The 22,778-nt window shown below is 41.9% G+C and overlaps 1 long non-coding RNA gene across 1 annotated transcript; it reads right to left on the bottom strand.

Annotated features, from left to right (window-relative positions):
• Positions 1-1,363: 1,363 nt before the first annotated feature.
• LOC116536624 lies at positions 1,364-3,575 on the bottom strand. The gene is made up of 2 exons (XR_004262728.1): positions 3,067-3,575; positions 1,364-1,712 (listed from the first exon to the last, which is right to left on the bottom strand). It is a non-coding gene; the product is annotated as an uncharacterized LOC116536624 (long non-coding RNA).
• Positions 3,576-22,778: the final 19,203 nt, after the last annotated feature.

Genomic DNA, 22,778 nt, shown 5'->3' with positions numbered 1-22,778 from the left:
GGAGCTGTGTGGTAATGGGAGTAGGGCATCCACTGAGTGGGACTCAAAAAGATGGCTGTGGTCAATTGGGCTTTATAGGAGAAAGGAAACAGAACTCAGGTTCATATACAAATGAGTTTCTAACACCTCCTTCCACAGCCCCCATCACAAGGTCAAGCAGTAGGGCTGTCTTTTCTTTTTCTCTCTCACCTACCTTCCTTTTAACTCCGTTGGTCACCTTAAGGGGCTTAACAGGATTGAAATATTGGTTAAGAAGGAGGGAAAGTCAGGACTGAGAGGGGCATCTCACAATGTGACTGGCCCTGGCGCAGCTCCCCAAACCCAACACCCCAGGAAACACCCAGGATTATCCTATTTCTTCATTTGAATCAGAAGATATTTCCAAGAATGATCAATTAATTCTATGGGCCTACTCACCAAATCAAAACTGCAATTCCAACAGCAAGTCAGAAAGAAATTTTGAAAGGCATTAAATTGGTTCTTGCACTGTTTGTTTAACATAGAGACTTGGACTTCTGAGGTATCCATAACCAAATCTGTTCTTCCACTAGGCTGATTATGATCCAGACATTGTGCATAGCGACATATTAAACTGAATCCTGAATTCAGCAGAATGCCAAAGATAGGGGGTTAGTTCTGGATAAAAATTAAGCAGAGTCCTTCCCTAACCAAGGACTACTCTGGGAGGCAACTATTTTATCAGAGCCTAACCAACTTGGGTTTCACCAAAGCCTGACCAACCACAGGGAGGGGAAACTCAACTCCAGCCCTGTCTAGCCAGCCATCTAACCCAATGGGATGGGTTGGAAAGCTGAGAAGCACTTGTATTTGAGTGTATGACGTTCTTCATTAACTCTTTCAGTCTTCTAAGGTGAGTGGAACCTTATTCAAAATAGTTCTTGTTTATTCTAATTTTTAGGGAAATTTCCAGTTTGCAAACCTGCCCCCCTCACACACCCCCACTGTAATGCAAGTATATTAGCAGTGCATTCAGGCTTACAAATCAAAGTATTCCAGAAAATTAGAATTTAGGGATGCCACGTTCCACATGGCTTCATCAGACACTTAAACACAACAGCAGGACCACCAGCCAAGAGGACTTTTAAGCTATGTGCTCCCCATCAGTCTCAGTGAAACTAAACATACATTAATTACTCATTTAGTGTCCTCTCTCTGTGTGTAACTTATTCCCTTACCCCAATGCCTACATTCAGTCATTTAGCTAAGAAAGTAGCCTGGTTTAAATATTTTAAACACAGTTGAAACTTCTCACATCTTGGCTCTTGAGTGCATTAATTGGCATACTTCTCAATCACACTCAGTCACAACATAATTCCACATAAAAGTGTTCTCTAAAGGATACCATTGTTAGAAGGAATTGAACTTTATTTATTCTTAATTTTGTACAGGAAATAGAAGTATCAGTTCAGTTCTGCTTAATTTTATTTTTCCATTAGAAAGCACATTCCCTCTGTTAATGGGAAATTTCCATAAGCTAAGGTTTACGTATCCTATTTTTCACCCCCTAAAGTTCAAAACTCACTTCACAAACAGAAAGGCAACGAAAACAGGCCAATTAGAGAATGTGTAGGACAAAGGTATCCAAGGACTGAGGCTGGTTTCAGAGTGGCTACTGTGATCAGTTGCTTTCATCAGGCTTACTGGCTTGCACTTCAGCTTCACTCACATCCATGCATATTGCCAGCTGCTTTCTGGGGAAGAAAACAACAAAAGTTTAGTATTTGGAATTGTGGGTGAAATGAAATACACCTGTGAACATTTCATACACATTGAAAATGTCTATCCTCCCAGCCACTCCATCACATTTTTCTGTGATACCTACCCCCAGGCTTGCATTAGGTAGAGATGGTTGTCCTTTGTGTGCAGATTTTTTTTTTTTTTTTGAGACAGAGTCTGGCACTGTTGCAGCAGCTGGAGTGCAGTGGCGTGATCTCAGCTCACTACTACCTTCGCCTCCGGGGTTGAAATGATTCTCCTGCCTCAACCTCCTGAGTAGCTGGGATTATAGGCACCCACCACCATGCCTGGCTAGTTTTTGTATTTTTAGCAGAGACAGGGTTTCATTATGTTGGCCAGGCTGGTCTTGAACTCCTGACCTCGTGATTCGCCCGCCTCAGTCTCCCAAAGTGCCGGGATTACAGGTGGGAGCCACCATGACCTGCCTGTGTGCAGAATTTAAGAGAGCACTAAAACACTCAGGATTCAAGATGTCTCTACCTATGTAGGTATGTATGTATGTATGTATGTATCTATCTACCTATGTATCTTTCTGTCTATCATCTATCTATCTAATCTATGTATCTAATTTTACAGATAGGGTCTAGGTCTGTCACACAGGCTAGAGGGCAATGGCATGATCACAGTTCACTGAAGCATTGAACTCCTGGGCTCAAGCGATCCTTCAGAGTAGCTTGGACTACAGGTGCCTGCAAATATGCCCAATTAATTAAAAAAAAATGTTTTGTAGAGATGGAGTCTCACCATATTGCTCAGGCTGGTCTTGAACGCCTGGACTCAAGTGAGCCTCCTGACTTGGAGTCCCAGAGCACTGGGATTACAGGAGTGAGTCACCACACAAGCCCAAAGATTAAGATTTTTTAATGCAAATATTTTAAAAAATCAAGACAAATGAAAAAAATCCACAATAACCAAATTGTCCGCATTTTCAAGAAAGGGAATATCCAACCCTGTACAACTCACTCTCCTCACCCCATGTCAATCGCGATTCCAATAAAACATTTACAAAAACAGGAGTCTGGTCAAAGTTTCCCAGAGTGATTCGTTTCTATACTGCAGGAAAAATACCTTGATGCCCAGTAGGCATCGCCCCCACCCCCACAGCACAAGAGCGGCCTGGAATCCGAAACTTAGCCTTGTGTCCTTGAGCCCTGTGCTCTTGGGACCCCTAAATAGCCAGTGACCTTGACCCCCCTACGTAACTTTTGACTCTGGAGGGGAGGGAAGGAGACTGGGGTAGGGCCAAAGGCCGCCCAAGAACGGCCCTAGCGTCCTGGGAACTGGGCACCCCCAGAGCCAGCTGTTTACCCAGCAAACATATTGAGAAGGTCAGAAAATGCTGTCTGGCTCCTTCAGGTGCAACCTGCTGAACATGCTGGGGCTGAAGAGGCGCTCCTGATCTTGAGGCCGCGGATCGTCTGCGGAGGAGTCCTGGGCCAACTCCTCAGGCTGCTGCTGCCAGGGCTCCTGGTGACCACCACCGCTGCCCTTCTGGTTCTCGTTGATCTTGGGGTCCGCAGCTCCCTGCGCACACGTGACTTTCTTTTTCTGCTCCTGCTCCGTGCTCGCGTTCGTCCCGTACTTTCTTCTCACCGTCTTCTCTGGCTTCAGTCACTGAGGTCTCTATATCCATCGCATCTGGAAAGAAGGAAAGGCGAAAACAGATCGAGGAAGAAGAGAGCAGGATGGATGGAGGGAGGGAGGGAGAGAGGGGAAGAGAGAGAGTCTTGCTGGCAAGGGCTCGCGGCCGCGGCCGGGGCGTGGCCGTAAAGTCAGGGACGCGCTCCTGGTCAGGCGCGGTGTGGGGAACCCGCGCTCCACTTTGTGGCTTCTTTATACACCCCCACCCCGGGCGGAGTGACTGCCGGCAGGAAAAGGCTGAGCTGTCTGGCAGATGCCTATTTGGGACAGGAGGAGGAGAGGAGGAGCGAGACCCAATCTAGTCCCCAAGCCCTTGCAGAAAGTTTGCAGAACACGTCTCTGTCCAGCCCTCCAGGCAGGCAGGCCAAAATAAAGCTTCCGCAGGGGAGAGCCCAGACAAGCTGAAGTCAGTACACCTAGCGGTGTGGGCTCCCGGAACCACTCTCCCTCCCCACTGGGTAGTTGATGACTAATGAATGAGTTTCTCTAGTTCTGTTCTGTTCCCACCCAAAGTCCGCTAATCTGACCGTAATTAAGATGAAATGATGAGGTCGGAGGCTGCTTGCTAGGTTTCTGCAGCAATGGCCAAAAAGTTGAGTGTGCCACGCTCTCCAAGGGGTCTGCTGAAGGAGAGTTTGGGGCTGGGATTTGCAGAGCACTCTGGATGCTCAGAGGCAAGCTGCAAGAAACCTAACCCGCCGCTTGCAAAACTCCAAGTACTCCAAGTCAGAGTACACATGTAGAACCCTGCCTGCTGTTTAGTGCCTCGCAGAAGGCTTACACTGCAAGTGTCACTTCCACAGGCTCTAGACGCGACTGAGGAGCATGCAATGTCTGCTAAGCTCTGCTCCACTCCCGCGCCTTAGGTTGCAGAAGCGCAGGTGCTCCGTGTGCTGGGCGCACGCTGTGGACTTGGGTTAGTTCCCACTTTCCCTTGCTCCTCATCCCCTCATGTTAGCCACCCTCCCCGTCCTCCTCCTGCTCTTCTTTTCCTACTCTTTGCCTAGAACTATCATTCTGACCTTTTGCTCCTTGCTGGTAAATGTCAAATAAAAAAGAGCCAGGTTACATCGGGAGGTCTGTGTTTCTTCTCACTTCAAGAGGTGTGCCTCAGGATGATGCAGGGTGTGAGTTCAGTGACCTATGATAGCACCACTGCACTCCAGCCTGGCCGACAGAGTGATACCCTGTACCTCTCTCGATATAGATATAGATATAGATATAGGATATATATACACATATATACATATAGGTATATAGATAGTGCCTCCAGATGATTCTGGGCTGGGTGGTGCAGGCCCGTAATCCTAACTACTCCTGAGGCTTTGGCGGGAGCATCGTTTAAGACCAGCAGCGATCTTGGCACACTGCAATCTACCCCTCCCGGGTTCAAGTGATTCTCGTGCCTCAGCCTAAGGAGTGGCTGGGACTACAGGCGCGCACCACCACGCCCAGCTAGTTTTTGTATTTTAGTAGAGACGGAGTTTCACCATGTTAGCCAGGATGGTCTCGATCTGTTGACCTCATGATCTTCCCGCTTCGGCCTCCCAAAGTTCTGGGATTACAGGGGTGAGCTACTGCAGCCGGCCTATACCCACTTTTAATTGCGTGCTAATCAAGAAGCAGGTTATTCAGAACTCTCTGGAAAAGGAGCGAAGAGTTTCCAGAAAAAAACAAGATAACTTCCTGGCTATTGCCAGGGCCCGTTGCCATGACAGCTGTAAATTGTCTTTACTCTGGGAGTGCCTTGATGCTAATAAGCCATGAATACAACTAGAGGTAGCTTTTGTCGCCACCTGCTGGATTTGGCTGGCTTCTTCACTGCAACCTGGCTTTTGGGTTTTTTTGTTTGTTTTTTGTTTTTCTGAGGGAGTCTCACTGTGTTGGGCAGGCTGGAGTGCAAGGGTGCGATCTCGGCTCACTGCAACCTATGCTTCCCAGGTTCAAGCGATTCTTCTGCCTCAGCCCCTGAGTAGCTGGGATTACAGGCGCCCACCACTATGCCGAGCTAACTTTTGTATTTTTTTTTTTCAGTAGAGACACGGTTTCACTGTGTTGGCCAGGCTGGTCTGGAACTCCTGACCTCAGGTGATACCCCCACCTTGGCCTCCCAAAGTGCTGAGATTACAGGTGCCAGCCACCACCCCCCCCTCCCCCCCGCCCCCGCCCCCACTGTCGACTGCATCCTGTTTTTACCAGGTTCTATTTCCATTAGGGGGGCCGTGACCTTGTGACTGGAAAACAAGTTCTGCTGGCCTCCTATGTCATCTTCACTTCCATATTAATAAATATTTCCAATTAGCTAGTGTCCTGGGTACAAATAGTTATCTACAGCACTAACTCATTCTATCCACAATAGATCAGACTGTAGTGCTGAAAAGAAAGAATATTGATTCAACTTCCTGGATTGACCAACTTTTCTTCAGCAGAGAATTTAGAGTTGAAAAGAACGTGATTGGCAACTTCCTACCTTCAACTAGGTATTCTTGTTATTTCTAGTTATTTCTAGGAAAATAATTACAAGGGTACCAATCGAACATTTATAGTAGTAACTAATTATTCCAATCATAAGAAGAATTTACAATTGACAAGTTTGTGTTGTGTTTTTTAGTTCTCCAGCTTTAACTAGTTATTCCACTCATATTTACTTATCCATAGTAAACCATTTGCCTCTTGATCACTACTGATTTGTAGTAACAGCATTCAAAAAATATAGAGTGGAGAAATATAGCTTTTTGGTTGTTCTTTTTTGGACAGAGTATTTTCCAGTTATTTCTAGATATATCTCTGTACCACTACTTATCTACCTTTCCAGTACTTTACTTCAAGAGGAAATAAGAAGTTGCACTTCAGAAAAATGTTTTTCAACATCCTGGCTTCAATAAATTTTCTAGTTATTTCCAGTTATTTCTCTATAAGTAGTTATGTAGGTAACACTAGTCATCTATGTTGCTAACATATTCCTTCACTGATAAGAAGTTAGACTGAGAAAAATGTGTTCTTTAGCTTTCTGCCTTCAACCAGTCCTTCAGGTTGTATCTTTTATTATTATTATTAATTTACCTTTGACATGCTTCACTCTGTCGCCCAGGCTGGAGTACAGTGAGCCCATCATAGCTCACTGCAGCCTCTAACTCCCAGGCTCAATTGACCCTCCCGCCTCTGCCTCCTGAGTAGCTGGGACTACAGGCTCACACCACCACATCTGGCTCATTTTTAAATTTTTGGTGCAGATAAGTTCTCACTATGTTGCCCGGGCTGTGTTATGTCTAGTTAGTTACCTTTATATAAAGCTTACCTTAGAGGCTGGGTGCAGTGGCTCATGCCTGTCAACCCAGTGCTCTGGAAGGCATAAGTGGGAGGATTGCTTGAGACCAGGAGTTCCAGATCAGCCTGAGCAACATAGTAAGACCTCATTTCTACCAAAAAAATAAATACATGAATAAATAATCAGCCAGGCATGGTGGTGTATGACTTTAGTTATAGCTGCATGGGAGCCTAAAGCAGAAGGATCAATTGAGTCAGGAAGTTTGAGGTTACAGTGAACCATGTTGGTGCCATTGTACTCCAGCCTGGGTAACAGAGTGAGATCCTTTCTCAAAAAAAAAAAAAATATAAAGTTTACCTTAGTATTCTAGATATTTTTAATATTACATCCACGTTTCAAAAGGAAATACAAAAATGGATATTTAGAGATAAAAAGCATGGAGTTTTCAGCTTTAGAGCTTTAAGTAGCTTTCTAGCTAATTCTAGGTATTTCTAATTTTTAAAAAGTACATAACTACCATGAGTTATCTATATTTCCAATACCTTATTTCAAAAAGAAATTAAATTTGGATATAAAAATAATATGTTTTTCAACATCCTAGATTCAGGTATTTTTCTACTTATTTCCAAAATCTCTAAGTAAGTACTTGTCTAGGAACCACATATTACCTATATTATAACAAATTTTTTAAAATAAGAATTATGAAGTTGAATTTGAGGAAAACGTGTTTGACAGCATCCAACCTTCACATGCTCAGTCTGGTTCTAGTAATATCTAGTTATCTTTACATAAGTCTTACATAGATAGCTATGTCTATAGCACTACTTTCATATTACAAAAGATACAAACATTTAAATGTAAGAAGGATGGGTTTCTTAAAATTCTAAATTTAAATCAGTATATCTAGTTATATCTAGTTAACAAGATGTGACAAATTACCTATTGGGCTAACTCATTAATTCAATAAGATACAAGAATTTGGATGTGAGAAAAGATTGGTTTTGCATTCTCTGGCTTCAAGCCATGATTGCTTTATGCCTGCGTTTAAGTAGTTATCAAGTTATCCACAGGTATCTCTAGTATTAACTCATTTTTCCAATAAGCAATAAGAAATTAATGTGAGAAAAATGTGTCGAAGTCTCCCGAGATTTCTTAGTCACTTTTAGTTAACTCTAATAAAGCTGTTACTTAGGTATTACTATTGTCGACAGTATTAACATTTCAATCCAAGATGAAACATTAATTTAGAATGAGAGGAAGTTTTTTGTTTTTTTTTTTTTGTTTTTTTTTTTTTAGCTTGGAAAGTGCAACTTGTTTTTCTGGTTTTCTCTGGCTACCTCTAGTTTACAAATTACCTAGATCCCACTGGATAGCTCTTCAATTAATTCATTATTCCAACAAGGAAATAAGAATATAGACATGAGATTATCATGATTTTCAGCTTTCTGACTGACTAGCTATTCCAGTTATCTCTAGTTATCTATGTTTAATTCTATATAGATGCCACTATGTATCTATGGTACTCTTTATTTCAACAGGAAATAAGAATTTAAATTTGTGAAGAATGTCCTTTTCTGTTTTCTGACTTCAATCAGTATTCCTGATTATCTCTAGATACCATCTACAGACTAGTTACCTAGGTCCCACTGGTCATCTGTTGGTCTTATGAACTATTTCATCACGAAATAAGAAGTTCGATTGAGAAGTGTTATTTTCCAATTCATGGTTTGAACTAGGTATTCTAGTATTCTTTGTTGTTGTTTTTTGAGACAGAATTCCATTCTGTCTCCTAAGCTGGAGGACAGTGGTACAATCTCAGCTCACTGCATCCTCTGCTTCCCGGATTCAAGCAATTCTCCTGCCTCATCCCCCTGAGTAGCTCAGATTGCACGCACCCACCAACATGTTTTGTAATTTTAGTAGAGACGGGGTTTCACCATGTTGCCCAGGCTGGTCTAGAACTCCTCACCTCAAGTGAGCCGCCCTCCTCAGCCTCCCAAAGTGCTACAATTACAGGTGTAACCCACCCGGCCTAACCTTCTAATATTCTTTAATTAGATACCTATGTATCATTATTCATCTGCAGCACTAACTTAATAATCAACAGGAAATATGAATGTAGAGTCTGGAAAAATCTTTATTTCAGATCCTAACCTCGATTAACTATTTGAGATATCTCTAGCCATCTCTATGTAAGTAACATCTAAGTGCCAGTATTTATCTATACTACCAACATCCTATTCCAACAAGAATTCAGACTTGAGAAGAATTTTAATAGTCTTGTGACTTCAACTACTTGTTCTGCTTTTATCTGGTTATCTCTATTTAACTTCTACCCAAGTTCATCTAGTAACCTACATTCCTAAATCCACATTCAAAAACACTAAGAATTGAGAATTAGGAAGAGTGTGTTTTTCATCTTCCTAAAGTCAAAGTTTCTCTACATAGCTGGAAAACAGTTGACCCCAATTAACTTTACTACTGATACGTTCTTTCAACCAGAATTAAGAATTTCATGCTGAGTAGATTATGGTTCCACATATTAGCTTCAACCAGATATCTGTAGTAAACTAGCTAACCTGTTACTACTAATTATCTGTAGTACTGAGTCTTTATTCAAATATGAGATTAAGATTTAGGATGGTAATACCAGCACTTAGGCTAAGGTGGGTGAATTGCTTGAGCCCAAGAGTTCGAGACCAGCCTAGGCAAATAGTGAGACCTCGTCTCTACAAAAAATCTTTAAATTAGCCTGATGTAGTGGCTCGTGCATTTGGTCCCAGCTACTCAGGAGGCTGAGGTGGAAGGATGGCTTGAGCCTGGCAGATGGAGGTGGCAGTGAGCAGAGATGGCAGCACTGCACTCCAGCCTGGGCGACAGAGCCAGACCCTGTTTCAAAACAAACAAACCAAGATTTTAGGTTGGTGGAAAACGGTCTTTCAACTTCTGGATTCAAACAGATTTTCCTTTATTTCTAGCTATCCCTAGTAAAGTAGTTACCTTGGTACCTGTCTTTGTCTATAGCACTAATACATGTGGCAACAATTAAATTTAGTGTTGAGAACAATGGTTTTTTAGCTTCCTGGCTTCAAATTATTGTTCTAGGTATATCTAATTCCCTCTAATTAAATAAATAAGTATCACTATTTATCAATAATATTACCTCATTATTATTTTTAAAATAAATAAAAGAATGGAAAACAAAATCTTTATTAACTTCCTAGAGTCATATATTCACCCTGGTTATTTCTATTCACCTTTATTTAACTGATTACCTACGGAACACTAGATAACTGCACTACTCACTCATTATTGCACTATAGTAAAAATTTAGCTTTGAGAAAAATGTGTTTTTTATATTATGGGCTACTATGTACTTCTCTATTCAACTCTATTTGCATCTAGTTAACTAGTTCTTTAGGTACTCCCAGATATCTGTATTATTAACTCCTTATTCCCAGAGGAAATTAAAAGGTAGACTTGAGAATATATTTTTAATCTTCCTGGATTCAACTAATTTTACTACTTATCGCAAGCTATCTGTAGTTTACTTTCTCCCTAGGTATCCTGACTTATGTATAGCATGAACACATTAGACCAACAAGAAATATGATGTAAGAGTTGGGAAGAATGCTTCTTGGCTTCCTAGCTCATGCTAGTCATTCTAGTTATCTCCAGTTATCCCTAGATATCCTGTTTGTTTGTTTGTTTGTTTGTTTTCTTTTTTTGGAGACAGAGTCTCACTCTGTCGCCCAGGCTGGAGTACAGTGGTGCTATCTTGGCTCACTTCAACCTCCGCCTCTAGGGTTCAAGCAATTCTCCTGCCTCAGCATCCCAAGTAGCGGGGACTACAGGCATGCGCCACCATGCCTAGCTAATTTTTGTATTTTTAGTAGAGACAGGGATTCACTATGTTGGCCAGGCTGGTCTCGAACTGCTGACCTCAAGTGATCCACCCGCCTTGGCCTCCCAAAATGCTGGGATTACAGGTGTGAGCCACTGAGCCTGGTCCTAGTTTTTTGTTTTGTTTTGTTTTGTTTGTTTGTTTTTAGGTATCGCTACTTTTCTATAGTTCTAAGGCAACATTCCAGCAAGGAGTAAGGATATAGTATATAAGACTGTGCATTTCAGGCAAACAAAAATGGACAAATGGGACTTAATTAAACTAAAAATCTTCTGCACAGTAAAATAAATAATCAACAGACTGAAGAGACAAACTGTTGAGTGGAAGAAAATATTTGCAAACTATTCAACTAACGGGAAACTAATATCCAGAAAATACAAGGAACTCAAAAAACTCAAGTAGAAAAAAACACACAATCCCATTTAAAAGTGGGCAAAAACCATGAATAGACATTTCTCAAAAGAAGACATACAAATGGTATATGAAAAACTGCTCAGCATCACTCGTCATCAGAGAAATGAAAATCAAAACCATGAGATATTACTTTGCCCCAGTCAGAATGCCTATTATTAAAACAACAAAAAATAACATACGTTACTGAGGATACAGAGAAAGGAAACTCGTATGCACTGTTGGTGGGCATGTAAACTAGTATAGCCACTATCAACGATGATGTAGTGATTTCTCAAAAAAACTAAAAACAGAAGTAACATTTCATCGAGCAATCCCATTACTGAGTCTATTCAAAGAAAAAGAAATCAAAATATTAAAGGGATACCTGCATTTGCATGTTTATTGCAGCACTATTCACAATAGCAAAGATATGGAATCAATTTGTATCCATCAAGAGATGAATGAATAAAGAAAATCTGGTATATATACACAGTGGAATAGTATTGAGCCATAAAAAAGGAGTGAAATCATGTCATTTGCAGCAACATGGATGGAACTGGATGCCATTATCTTTATAATGAAATAAGCCAGACACAAAAAGACAAGTATCACATGTTCTCATTTATGTGCAGGAGCTAAAAAATTGTGAACACATGGAGGTAAATAGTTGAAAAATAGATAAAGAATGGAAAGAATAGAGGGAGGGAGATGATGAAAAGAAGTGGGATTAAGGGTACAAACACACAGTGAGCTAGGAGGAATAAATTCAATGTTTGATAGCAGAGTAGGGTGACTATACTTAACAAAAATGTGTTTGGGTGATGGATACCCTAATACCCTGACTTGATACTATGCATTAAAGATATGCAACAAAATTTCTCCTGTATCCCATAAATTTGTACAAATACAAATGTCTCACACCTATAATCTCAGTTACTCAGGATGCTGAGGCAGGAAGATTGCTTGCACAGAGATATTCAAGACCAGCTGAGGCAACATAGTAAAACCCCATCTCCAAGAATAAACAAAATTAAGACTGTGCATTTCAATGTTGACTTCAAATGCATGCTCTAATTATCTTTAGTTACCTGTAGTAACTTAAACAGGTATTATCAGCTATCTATAGTATTAGCTTATTATTATAACAAGAAATCAGAGGTTAGAGTGGTAAATCATGATTTTTCAGATTCGTGCCTTCACATCGTTTTTCTAATTACTTCTACTTAATTCGAATTCACTAGCAACCTACATACCACTAGATATCTATAGCACAAACTCATTTTGTCAAGGAAAGGTAAGAATTTCGACTTGTTGAGGATTGCTTCTCAGGTTCCAGGCTTTTCTGAGGTTTTCTAGTTATCTCCAGTTCAGTAGTTACCTATGTACCCCTAGTTACATAAAACTAACTTATTAGGCTAACAAGAAACAAGAAGTTGGTTATAGGAGGAAGGTGTTCTCCATTCCCTGGCTTTATTTATTATTGACTTTTTACAGGTGTGTGTTATTGAGCCACAGAGATGTTATGTAACCTGCTTGAAGTCATCCATTTGGGAAAAGTCCAGAGTTTGGATTTGAACCTATCCTGAGTATTATCCGTGATACAGAGGATGTTTGCTATCGTGCTATATGCTATAATTTTCTTTTGTAATTAGGAGCTGTAGTTATCACTATTTAACTAGTTTCCTGCATTCAAGCAGTTAACTATAGGACTGAGTCCAACAATAGACAAAAATGTGGTGTTGAGGAGAATGGTTAACTTCCTGAATTCAACCACTTTTTTTAGCAACTTGGTTTAAACTCATTATTCTAGATATCATCATTTATCCCTTGGTTACTAACGATGGAAGTACCACTAGATATCCACGGCACTAATTCGATATTCAAACAAGTGAAGGAAATTTTGAGCAGAATGATACTTTTATTTCTGTTTATCTCTAACTAATTACAAGAGAACAATAATTATAGCATAATAGCAAAGGTTATTGAGCATGTCATCTGTGTCAGGGATAGTGCTCAGAGAATGGGTTCAAATCCCAGCTCTGGACATTTTCCAGGTGAGTGACTTTGAACAGATTACTTAACATTTTGGTGACTCAATAACACCACCTGTAAAATGACAATAATAGCACATCCATGTCTACAAGGTTAAGAGGATTAAATATGTTAATGTAAACAAATCACTTAGACCATTGCCTAGAACACAGTAAGAACCAGGTAAGTGTGAGCTACTGTTAGTATCATCTCAATTAATCTCTGCAACAGCTCCATTAGGTAGTTATTATTATCACCCCATTTTACAGATGAGAAAATTGAAGCACAGGAGAAAAAGCAACTCACCAGGTTAGCTAGCTAGCAAATGACAAGCAATGCCATGATGCAGATGCCAGCAGTATGGCTCCAGGATCCCTGCCTTCATAAATCTAGGACATCAAACCCATCATTTGGGCCTACATTTACCTAGCTGACACTCAATTACATACGTAACATTTGCAAGAAGTGAATCAATGTAACTAAAATTTTTAAGTAAATACTACCTTGATTGATACCCTGATGGGTAACACTCACCAAAGGAACACAGAAATGACTACTGAGGCTTTGAAGGCGCTGAAGCAAGTCATGGAAATCTCTGCTGTGAGATCCTACACGACTCCAATTCTGACAGGTGTCCTAGCTGGGCTAATGCACACCATAATTAAAACCATTGTAGGACTTTCACATAATAACTGATCTCAGGCCAAAATTCATCACAGGGTGTCTGGCCACGAGAAGGGTGAGGTCTGCAGAAGCCTGCAATAAGCAGCCTGAGGAGGAGACGTCATGGTTAACGTCAGGGACAGGCTGTGGGTGCGAAATTCCCTGACAGCTTTTTCAGAGTGAATTGGTCAACTAACCATCCTGTAGCTGGTTTTCTATCTACCCTCCAGGAACAGGAGACAGGAGAGACTTATCTGTCGGGCACACTGGGCAAAGTGAATGGGGTCTAGGGTACTTTTAGCAGCCTATGAAAATGGTTTAATTTATTGACTGTTTTTGTTGCCTTTTCTCTGTTTTTGAAGTGAGTTTTGACTTTAGGGAGTGAAAAATGGGATAAGTAAACCTCAGTTTATGGAAATTTCCCATTACCAGAGGGAATATAATTTCTAGTGGAAAAATAAAATTAAACCAAACCAAACTGCGACTTCTATTTCCTGTACAAAATTAAGTATAAAATTAGATTCCCTCTAACAATGGTATCCTTCAGAGAACACTTCTGTGTGGAGTTATGTTGGGACTGAGTCTGACTTGAGAAGTATGCAAATTAATACACGAATGAGCTAGGATGAGAGACTGTTCAACTGTATTTAAAGTAATTAAACCAGGGTAAGTTCTTAGCTAAAGGAGTGAACGTAAACATTCAGGCATTGTGGTAAAGGAATAAGTTACACACACAGAGAACACTATATGAGTAATCAATGTATGTTTAGTTTCACTGAGACTGATGGGGAGGAGAGAGCTTAGAAGTCCAAGTGCCTGGTGTTCCTGCTGGTGTTTTTAAGGGTCTGATGAAGCCACTTAGAAAGTGTCAGCCCTCAATTTTAAATTTCTGGATTACTTCGATTTGTAAGCCTGAATACAGTGCTAATATTGTCACATTACAGTGGGGGTGTGGGAGGCAGGTTTGCAAACTGGAAATTTACCTAAAAATTGGAAAAAACAAGAGCAATTTTGAATAAGGTTCCACTCTCCTAAGAAGGGTGAAAAGGTTAAAGAAGAATTGGGTACACTCAAATATATACCTTGAAGATAAGGCACAAATTGAACTTTATGAGGGAATATTCTCTTGAGGAGTTTCTGTATAAGTTTTTTTTTTTTTTTTTGAGACGGAGTTTCACTCATGTTACCCAGGCTGGAGTGCAATGGCGCGATCTCGGCTCACCGCAACCTCCGCCTCCTGGGTTCAGGCAATTCTCCTGCCTCAGCCTCCTGAGTAGCTGGGATTACAGGCACGCGCCACCATGCCCAGCTGATTTTTTGTATTTTTAGTAGAGACGGGGTTTCACCATGTTGACCAGGATGGTCTCGATTTCTTGACCTCGCGATCCACCCGCCTCGGCCTCCCAAAGTGCTGGGATTACAGGCTTGAGCCACCGCGCCTGGCCATCTTGAGGAATTTCTAACAACTGTTTTTGGTGGTACAGTGTTCTGTTTCTTTTTGTTTTTGTTTTCATTTTTTGAGATGAAGTCTCGCTCTGTCGCCAGGCTGGAGAGCAGTGGCATGATCATGGCTCACTGCAACCTTCCGCTTCCCAAGTTCAAGCAATTCTCGCACCTCAGCGTCCCAAGTAGCTAGGATTACAGGTGCCTGCCACCATGCCCGGCTAAGTTTTGTATTTTTAGTAGAGATGGGATTTTACTGTGTTGCCCAGGCTGGTCTTGAATGCCTGACCTCAGGTGATCCACTGGCCTCAGCCTTCCAAAGAGCTGGGATTACAGGCAGGAGCCACCACTACCTGCTGGTGGTACAGTTTTAAAGAGATGGATTTATGAAACTTAATTGGTGAAGAGCATGCTCAATTTTGACTAGATTCTTACCTGTGCTAATTTGAAATGCTTTTTTATTTTCCCATGCAGTGATGATTAACTTGTAAGTCATGGGATCAAAGGATTACTAAGATTACTTAAGTTTTATTAAGAGATAATTTTCCAAAACAAAAACAAAATCCAGGATGAGGTTAGGAGCCTCACTCTGCAGTTCGTGTGAGTGCCCTGATGGAAAGGAGCTGCAGAACCGGTGCAGGTGACTTTTAGTGAATTTAGACCTAGTTAGCTCAATTTTCCTCAACTCTGCAGCTAAAATAGCAAGGTGATAGTCACAGCATCAGGACTCTTTTGTCCTAGCTAGATAAGCCACAAACTCTCTGGGACCCTGATGACCAAGCCTTTTCTTTGCAGTCTGTCTTGTTCACTCTGAAGAGTTTTCAGAGGATAAATGGCCCCTTAGACATCCTTGAGGAAACCTGATTAAAAATCTAACCTGCTCCTATTTATTTAGTTACTTCAGACTGAAGATTAGCTTCACAAATGGAGGGACCATTCCCTTTCATGTAACTGCAAATGGGGCCCACCTTATGCCTTGCTCAACTATTCCTCACAACCAGGGTGACACTATGAAGTGAGGCAGCTGGACACCCCGATGGTCCACTATCAAGATACTGACATTTCTTTATCCTGTTACGAAGCACAGCATTAACAGCAGGTACTGAGTGACATGTGTCCACTAGACTCACATGCAGGAGCTGGGAAAACACCCTTAAAGAAAATGAAAAGCAGAGAGACAAATCAATAAGCATAGTCCAAAACAGAACTGAAGAGAAGGTGTACAGCATTAACTTCCCTAAAATAGTTTACAAATAAGGAATTAGTTTCTCCCTGTGGAGTTTAAAACGCCAATGGCATGGAGTTACATGTTGTGGTTTTTTTCCTTATGATATTAATTGTTCAATATACTAAATCGATCTCTTTATAAAACCTCTGATTGAAGGTTTGCATTAAAAATAGAAGGGTCAGGTAGAGGAGATGTCAGGGGACATTAATTAATATTCCAAAATAACATGGCAATGGCCCTCTCCCCCTGGGCCACTGGGTAGGCATAATCTTGGATGGGCTTTATCACGTCATGCTTGATCCAGAGCCCTATTGGAGATGGGCTCTTCTGGAGCCACCATTGCCAAGGCTGCCTACACCACCACACCTCCTCTGCTGTAGCCTTCCTTTGGCCTGGCCCCATTTGGCCTGGAATGATCCCCTGTCATCAGCTGCCATTTTGTAGTCCCTTCTCTAAGGTACGGTCTTCATGACAGTTTCCAAACTGTTTTTTCTGGCAGATTCTAATTGTATGGGGCACAACGTCAAGAGCAATTCACCAAATGCCTGTTAAGTAAATTGAATACACAAAGTCAGTGCCCCATTTTGTGTGTGTGTGGGGGGGGGGGGGGGGAGAGAGAGTGTGTGTGTGTGTATGTGTGTGTGTCAAATGGGGTTGATTATGTATGGATGCATATTTCTAAAGGAATGACGTTGAAACAGAATGGTGAGGAGGCCTCTTTTCATGAGGTGACCTCCCTGAGTCAGCATGAATGGACCCTGTACTTCAGAGAAGTCCTCCAGGTACTCGTGATGTGTTTACTGATCCACACTTTTTCTCCTCTGCTCTCCATCACTCCATCCTCACTCTTACCCTTTGGGACCACATACATATGCAAGATGAGGTGGGTGAGTCCCTAGTGAGAGAACTGTGTTTTCAGACAGAGTAGAGCTCCATCTGTTCTAATAGGAACATTCAGGCCCAACTTTGGACTCTAGGGGAAGCTTCCTAAGCGGCTACTCAATATTTATGGGAAGGTGGCAGGTACACATTCATCCAACGTGCTCCAAATTCTGTCCACCACCCTCACTTTCTGTGGGGGACACAAAGGAATAGGAGCCATTGTGGCCCAAAGGTCCTGCTGCTTCAGAAGAGTCATGAGAGGAGACTCCACCAAAGCCAGAATGAGGCTGTTCTCCCTTTTCTCCTCCATCCCCAGCCCAGAAGGCACATTATTGCATATTCTCCAACTCGAAACGGAAAATCACAATGCCCAATGTATTTTGTTGCTCTCTTCATCCTTAAGAGATCTCGAATTCCTGCTAATTAAAAATAGAAAGGGAATATTTGGGATTATTGACACTCAAAGCAAGGAGATGGTTCCCTGAGCAGTGATCCAGACTCATGATTCACTGGAATCGGCAGCCATTTGTTCATGCTGTCTTCTTCCTGTGCAACTGCCAGAGAGAAAACAAGGAAAAGAAAAATGGGAGGATAAAGGAGGCCAGGCCCACTTTGTTTCTGTTTTTGTTTTGTTTTTGATGGAGTCTTGCTCTATTACCCAGGCTGGAGTGCAGTGGCGTGATCTCAGCTTGCTGCAACCTCTGCCTCCTGGGTTCAAGTGATTCTCCTTTGTGGCAGGAGAATCCAGCCTCCCAGGTATCTGGGATTACAGGCATGCACCACCATGCCTGGATAATTTTTGTATTTTTAGTAGAGACAAGGTTTCACCATGTTGGCAAGGATGGTCTCAAACTCCTGACCTTGTGATCTGCCCGCCTTGGCCTCCCAAAGTGCTGGGATTACAAGCGTGAGCTACCGCACCTGGCCCAGGCCCTCTTTTTAAAAAAGCATTAAGTTCTTCTCCATACAGACTTTGCTTTTTGAGCAATCTCTAGCAATGCAAGTCTTCTCATTTGCTATTAAAAGTGCTTAACTGTTAGCACCAAGGTTACACTATGAAGTGATTGCTAAGATAAGTGCCATGATTCCATCAGAATTTCCTCTCGCAGGGGTTAAATCAAAGTCCAGTTTCACAACATTTGTGTGTTCCCAGTGTAAAGCAAGGCTCTGTTTTCTTAGGAAAGCATACATTTTTTGCTGTGTTGTCCACTATTTCACTCTGGGACCTTCACAGTTGTGGATATGAAACGTCAGCAAAGCAGTTGCATGTAATGTGGGACTTCTGCACAGAGAGGAGTTATTACTACCCAGAGGCCCCAGCACCTGGCGGGAGTGGGGAATAGCTAGGAATGCACCTGTGCATGCCCACTGCCATCCTCACCAGATAATTCTGAAACCAACATTTCTTATTTCCCAATGTGGGCACCTGTTATTTTTAAACATCAGCTTCCTCAATGTTATAAGTACCCTCAAAACAGAACTGCAGGATCTATAAAGATAAAAGCCACAGGATACTATCAGACTGAGTTCTGACCTCTTCTAACCTGTGTCCACAGTTGAGCACATGGCTTTGCCATATCGAGATTGAAAGCCGGAAAACTACTCCCCACAAATCCTGCAATGAACACCAACATTCAATCTGACACACACTAACAGAGCATTTTTTTTTCATGCTCAGGCTGTTGGGAAAGAATACTGAATATCCTTTCCCAGAATTGATGGGGTCTTCAAGAGACATATATATATACGCTTTTTCTTTCAGACAGGTTCTCCCTCAGTCACCCAGGCTGGAGAGTGCAGTGGTGCAATCTCAGCTTACTGCAACCTGCACCTCTCAGGCTCAAGGGATGCTCTTGCCTCAGCCTCCCAAGTAGCTAGGACTACAGGCATGTGCCACCATGCTCGGCTGATTTTTGTATTTTTACTGGAGATTGGATTTCACCATGTTGCCCAGGCTGGTCTCGAACTTCCTGGGCTCAAGCAATCCACCCACTTCGGCGTCCCAAAGTGCCAGGATTACAGGCATGAGCCACCATGCCTGGCTGATATATGTAGCATTTTTTAATGCATTTCTGCTTTTTCCAGGTTCCACAAGAATTAAGGCATGTGGCAGAGGAAATATTCAAAAACACTGCTATGGATAATAATTTCCACTCTTTCTAAGTTTCAAAAAAGGGAAGTCTTCTAAATATAATCCCACAAAAAGCATGCATTTTAAAATGTACTTCAAATATTTCAGAGGCAAAGATCAGACTCGGCACAGTGCCTCACACATGTAATCCTAGCACTTTGGGAGGCTGAGGTGGGAGGATTGCTTGAGCGCATGAGTTCCAGACCAGCCAGGGCAATGTAGTGAGACTTCATCTCTCAAAAATAGATTTTTTAAAATATATACTTAAAAAGGCAAAGATCATTAATTATTGTAATGCAAGTATTAAATTTTTGATTAAAAATATAACACTGGCTGCCAGTAAATAGATTCATTCAAGATAGGTGATCTTTGTACATATTAGTTTCAGCTGAAAAATTATGAACACAATCTCAGGCGGAGTCTAGTAGCTTCAGCATTCTATAGTAATCAAAAAATTTTGGGTTTTGCTTTCTGAAGTTTCTCTCTCTCTCTCTCTCTTTGAGACAAAGTCTGGCTCCTGGCCCAATCTCGGCTCAGTGCAACCTCTGCCTCCTGGGTTCAAGCGATTCTCCTGCCTCAGCCTCCCAAGTAGCTGGAACGACAGGTGCCAGCCACCACACCTAGGTAATTTTTGTATTTTTTAGTAGAAATGGGATTTCACCATGTTGCCCAGGCTGGTCTTGAACTCCTGATCTAAGTGATCTGGCTGCCTTGGCCTCGCAAATTGCTGGGATTACAGATGTGAGCCACTGTGCCTGGTCTGCTTTTTGAAGTTTCTAGGGTTGTTTCACATCAAAAACATGTCTCCTTCAAGACAGGTATAAAAAAATGACTTTTTAAATAAAGAGAAGGGTTACAATAAACATATACAAACTAGGGGAATAGAGTTTATTCTGAGTTGTTTTCAAAAGAATAAAAATACATTTGTCTGAATTCTAATCAAAGGGTGTTGTGCTTGCAACTGTGCATGCTCTGAGCACACCTGTGGTTGCGGTATTTTCCCATGCAGTCATTTGGTACTGTGGTGACTCCTCTAAGAAACATTGGACTTCTTGAAGTGAAATAGTGGGGCTTAAATAGACTCCTTCAATGGACTTCCTAATTGTTAAGCCCAAGTAGGTCTCATTCGACTTCCTATAGTCCAGGGCATGGACTGGAGTTTTAAAGACTCTGAAAAGTGGCCGGGCACAATGAATGGCTCATGCCTGTAATTTCAACACTTTGGGAGGCTGAGGCGGGAAAGATCACTTGAGTCCAGGAGTTGGAGACCAGCATAGCCAACATGGTGAAACCTCATCTCTACTAAAAATACAACAATTAGCCCTGCGTAATGGTGTATGCCTGTAATCCCTGCTATTCAGGAGGCTGAGGCATGAGAATCACTTGAACCCAGGAGGTAGAGATTGCAGTGGCCTGAAATGGCATCAGTGCACCCAGCCTAGGTGACAAGCCATGGGCAGTGGTATGGACCTGTAGACTCAGTTACTCAGGAGGCTGAGGTAGGAGAATCACTCAAGGCCAAGAGTTCAATGCCAGCCTGGGCAACATAACAAGACCCCTGTCTTAAAAAAAAAAAAAAAAAAAAAAGTGGCCATCCTTTGAAGTCAGTCGCTATAACACAACCCTCACTACATATCCCTCATTCTAAGAATGCTACAGGACATCAGCTTTATTTTGGGATTCCTTGGAAACTTTCCTTTTACTCCAGCCCATTAAGCCAAAGCAGTAGGGTGTCCCAAGGAGAGTGAATCCTTGTCCCTTCATTTTGCAGATTCAGGGTGCAGGCCCAGAGCAGTAGGGTAGCCTCCCAAAGAAAGCACACAGTTCATCCCAGAGAAGACCAGCCATTTAGCTACCATGCCCTCCCCTGGGTCCTGAATCCTATGGACAGTGCATACCAACCCAGGTTCAGCTCCGCAGCACTTAACCACCCCCATCCTGCACAAAACTCTCCTTCAAAGGGCTGAAAACTCAAGGATCCCACTCAAGCTGAAGCACTGTGTCATTTTACCTCTAGGAAAAGTAATCAACCTCTCTTGAAGGTAGTAAGTGTCCTTGTGTCAACACTTCCAGGCCTTGAGAGGTTGATACAATTTGTACCCTCTTCAGAAAAGGCCAAATATGCTTCATCTGCAACAGTTCTCATTTCTCCCAATCTTTTTGCAAAGCAAAATCTGCCAACCGAAAACATAACCCATGAGCAAAAGCCACTTCTGTGCTTTTTTAGGAAAGCAGTCTAACAGCTTGGAAACTGTTATTATGCAATTAGTATTTGTTTCGAAATTGGTAATTTATATTTTGCCTCAGTCAGTATCACACTTCATATCCCAGATATCAGCACGGAACTATGGGGCAGGGAACCCGAGTGCAATTGAGGCAGAAGAATAAGATCTGGAGGCAGGGAATCTAAGGCCACTTCACACTGACTTCCTAGAACTAAATTAAAAGGAAAACTCTAACTTTCCACGCCTAAGTAACAAAATGACAAGTGGCTACTCCCTTTGCAAACCCCCATCTTTTCTGCACTGGCAGATGGGAAATTGAAAGTATCTCTGATTGGCTCTTTTTTTGCTCTCTGCAACCAATCAGACTGATTGCAGGCCACCACTTCATTTACATAAGGTGAACACCAAGTGGCCAGTGGAAAACCTCTAGGGGGTACTTGGACCAGCGAAGATTCTGTAACTGGGCCCTTCAGCGGCTGCTTGGGTCTGCTTCACCTTGTGGACTGTACTTTCGTTTTCAATACATTTCTGCTTTTGTGGCTTGTTTCATTGCTTTGTTTCTGTGTTTTGTCCAATTCTTTGTTCAAAACCCAGGAACCTGGACACCCTCTTCTGGTAACACAGTATAAACAAAATTTAATTATCAACTACACACCAATGGGCTGGGTTCCCCCATACAAAGTGTACATCTTTTTAAAATTATTTTTTGTAGAGACCAGGTCTCAGTTTGTTACCCAGGCTGGTTTCAAACTCCTGGCCTCAAGCAATCCTCCTACCTTAGCCTTCCAAAGTGCTGGAATTACAGGCATGAGCTACCACATCCAGCCAAAGGGTAGATCGTAAAGTGAATGTGTGAATTCCTAACATGTATATGCCAGTATTTTAGATTCTGGGAATACAAAAGATGCCTCATACACCGCTCTTACTTTCACAAACAAAAGACACAGAAGATTGAAGTGGTGACATTCAGGCATAGGCACCACAACTGATTTGCCTAGACTCATCCCAAGCACAGCACCCAGACAAAATTAGGGCCACTATGAGATGTGCAGATTTGGAGCATGACTTTTTCCTATGCTAGGCCCAAGAATTCTGGATTAAGAAGAAAAAAAATGGAGGCAAGGTAGAAAGCAAGGAAGAATCTCAGGAAGAATCTCTGTCCATTTCTTTTTTGAACAAGGGGAAAAAAGATGAAACAAAAGATGTTTTAA

Source organism: Sapajus apella, unplaced genomic scaffold, assembly GCF_009761245.1.
Source record: "Sapajus apella isolate SASKATOON/1434 unplaced genomic scaffold, GSC_monkey_1.0 scaffold102, whole genome shotgun sequence".
Lineage (NCBI taxonomy): Eukaryota > Metazoa > Chordata > Mammalia > Primates > Cebidae > Sapajus > Sapajus apella.
The sequence above is the reverse complement of the archived record's forward strand: the minus strand, read 5'-3'. Positions and strand labels throughout refer to the sequence as shown.